At 30.7% G+C, this 3,724-nt stretch overlaps 1 protein-coding gene across 1 annotated transcript in view; it reads right to left on the reverse strand.

Annotated features, from left to right (window-relative positions):
* Positions 1 to 2,339: 2,339 nt before the first annotated feature.
* Positions 2,340 to 3,724, reverse strand: part of LOC106458937 — an 8,763-nt gene continuing 7,378 nt past the window's right edge. Inside the window, exon 5 of the mRNA XM_013918505.2 lies at positions 2,340 to 3,724. The gene's annotated coding sequence lies outside the window, so the exon portion shown is untranslated.

Genomic DNA, 3,724 nt, shown 5'->3' on the forward strand with positions numbered 1-3,724 from the left:
CTCATATATCCTACCTTATAAGTTATAGTCAACTTCAAAGAAAGCAAGAAAGGCTATATTGAGTAATTTCGAGTTGTATGTTCATTTCCCTACTAATTATGAAAAATTCGTATCTCTTGATTGACGGTTGTTCAGAGGCTCAAGTACTAAATATAAGTTGATAACAAGTATGAAAAAACTACAGATTATTGACAAATATAAAAACCATGACATTTAGGCGTCCCAAAAAGTTCTATTTTTTTCTTCCCTAATGATATATTAGTAACAGTAACTTCCGAATTTGTGTAAATTAGATGGTTCTCTAATAATTACCAAACTATTTAGGTAGGGGTTTATAGTTCTTGTTACTTGGTAATAAACGTCTAAAGGATGGAAGTTGGGTGTCTATGAAGAGTAAAAATTAATTGTGGATTTTAACAACAAATTCATTTTTATTATGATGTTACTTTTAAAATCATAATTTTTTTAGAGGTGACTACCATAACCACAACTGGCTGCAGACAGTGAATGGTAGTAGGAGTTGAGAAGTTGTGGATTAAAGCACACAACACCTAATTGATCTTCCATAATATTTACATTTTGGATTATGTCTGATAGACGGAATATCCCCAATGCTTTTGGGTGCTATTACCGCGGATATTTTCTCTTAAAATTTATACCCTTTGTACTTCATTGACAAATGGCACGATCTTTAATTTTTATGTATATATATATATATAATTATTCACGAAATTCTTACAAGTTTATATTGTTGAAATTTGTTATAAGTAACAGTTTTAGTTTTGAGTTTCACATCTCGGTATTGATTTACGTATATACTATTGCTACATTTTATAGCTTATGATTGCGTCTCTGATCTGAGAGACACACAACTGTAGTTTTATTTATCTTTATTGAAGGCTCTTTATTTTGTTCCTGTTTATACATTCCCTGGTTGTTGTTAAGTGACATAATACTGTAACGTTTTTATTTTCATTTTCATTAAAATATGTCAAAATGGTTCATACAGTTTCGTTTTTAACGGGTTGTATAACATTGAATATTCCAATTTATTAGTTTGATTATTCTTGGAATAAGTTTTCTATTGAAGAAAACACACACACAAATATATACGAGATAAAAAGTAATTTATCGTTATATTTCCAATGATTCTCAAATCAGTTCTCTCTGAATAATTGAATTGCAGAATCACTTTTATGTTTACTAAGCAACAACGCGAAATATATACCAAGAATTGTGTATCTTCCCTAACAAAAATTAGCATTTCACATGATAATTTAGCACACCATCTTAAGGTCAAATGATAAAATTGTTGTAGTTGTGGTTACTTTCAATCGAGTTCTGAACTCAACCTCTTCATAAATTTCTTGGATAGGTCAAATGGAAAAATGTATATCACAGCCTTGTCTTAATAATGTCCGAATATGAATTATGTATAGTTTGGCTATTGAAAAAACAAACAACAAAACACACAAATATGAGTCCTCTTCTGGTAAATCTTTAAGATTACTATAAATAATTGAAATGGGCCTTAATTGCTTAATAACTTTCCTCGTTTGTGATTTTATGTGTAAAAACTAGAAATATCATCCTAAAAGGCTGCTCGGAAAGAAGACATTTATTTGTATGACGAAATTAGAAAAATATGTAGTATTCTATAATCAAATGATATTTTTATAAAGTGTTAGATTGCATTAGCATATATCTATTTACTATACATAAATTGCAAAAGCATGTTACTTTGTGCCATAACCATCTTTTTAACCATTTAAAAATATATCGAAGATTCATGCACCTGAATACTTTAAGTGAAAATGCTTTCTGCTTGAAATACTAATTCCTATCTATATCATGGAGAAACATATTGATGCACTTTAAGGATAGGTTTTTTACCGATTTGAGATGAAATGCCTCGCTATTTAAAAAAACGGGGTACTGAAAGCATGAAGAAGTTAATTCAGTATAGCTTAATTAAAAATGGAAATGATACGATAAAATTAAACACGCCTTTTTTATGAAAGGGTCGTAGCCAAAGTATTGATCATAATTTATTTTATTCTTGTAAGGCTTTGACTATTAATGCAAAATGATGTAGAAAACAAAATGTTTTTCAACCATTATCCAAATTGAATATCAAACATTTCAGTATAAAACAACTCACAGTATTTCTTACGTGTATAATTTCAGCCTTAATTTTTGAAGGTACACACTCTTTACACAATTTTAGTACGCAAAGTTCACGTTTTGGATTTAAAAAACAAGAACTATTAACTACTTTATGTTCATAAAACTCAAAAATATCATCTCACTCAAAGTACGGAAAGAAAATTTTCCTGATGTTTTCTCGAGCCAAATCGATTAGCTATTATAATAAAATTAGTGGCCTGTTTGATTCAAATAATTGCCCTTCCCATTGATGTTAATAAAATAGGCTTTTAAAAGGATTAAATACACTTACTAACTAACTACTATGCATCGTGTTTTTTTGTTGTTTTTTTTCATTTTAGCCAATACATTTCAAACTTAAACGAGTTCGTGATCAAATAAAAACACATTAAAACAAAGTTAAACTAGAAATGTTTATTAAAGAAAACAAACGCCTATCGAGCATTTTTTCTTACGTTTAAACTTTTCTGTACATGTGGACAAGTTAGCTCCCTCTAAGCTAGGGATGACTATATAAGACCTACAAGTTCAAATACAAAGAAACAAGAAAGTTTAGGCGACTGGAAATATGTCAACTTTCATCTTTCTTCGTAAGACATTACCACACTATCGTGTGCTAGTGTCTCATTTTGAGATTTTTTTATTTTATTTATACTTTAGTTAAGAGGTTCACAAACAGTAATTCGTGGAGCTAGTGGTCCGCGGAAAGGTTTCATACTTATGGGAAAGGAAGATTATGTAGATCCCGGAACAAATGCGACACTTGAGACCTTAAAAATGCAGCTATATGAGCAGGAAGAACACTGGAAAAACTAAATGGAATAGGATACAACTCTACGTTATACGACTTTTGAGTTAAAGTATGAAAATACATTATTTATTTGGGTGTTTTCTATACGAAAAAAGAGCCTTTATTGGAGCTTTCTTGCAACGTAACATTAAGTTCAGAGTTTTTAAAATATCCACTATTACAGTTTTATATTCCAAGAACTGGAGAATTTTGTAGACAAAACGGTTCGTTTTCTGATGTTATTTATCACTACTTACCTGTGCGAGATAGGATTTTAATTACCTGCGGCTCTGAAGTTTAAAAACAGAAGCAGAATGAATGCTGAACCTAAACCTGACAAATATTACAGAACTTTGCTCAGGAAAAACAGGTGTACCAATGATCCATCGCATTAAAATAAACTTGTGGTTAACAATAATATTATAGTGAATTCATGAGCTTATTTGGTTTTGTTAAATTATACTGTTATCTTGTGATTCATCAATTCCCCCCTCCCAAAAAAAAACACAGATCCGCGAACAAAAACGCTTGGGAACCACTGCTTTAGATGATAAAACAAATATTAAAACTGCAACTTAACTAGTAGAATTTGGGCCAAGACTCTCATCCCTCATTCGATCGGAGGTCACAGAATTACCGCTTGAGAGGAATGATTGCATGCGTATAAATGGAATAATACTTCCGTATGTACATGTAGAGGTGTACCTAAAAAGGCCCGACAAAAATTAGGTCAGTGATCTATAAAACAAGGCAACGAAGTATGAAATT

This window comes from Limulus polyphemus, unplaced genomic scaffold (assembly GCF_000517525.1).
Source record: "Limulus polyphemus unplaced genomic scaffold, Limulus_polyphemus-2.1.2 Scaffold535, whole genome shotgun sequence".
Lineage (NCBI taxonomy): Eukaryota > Metazoa > Arthropoda > Merostomata > Xiphosura > Limulidae > Limulus > Limulus polyphemus.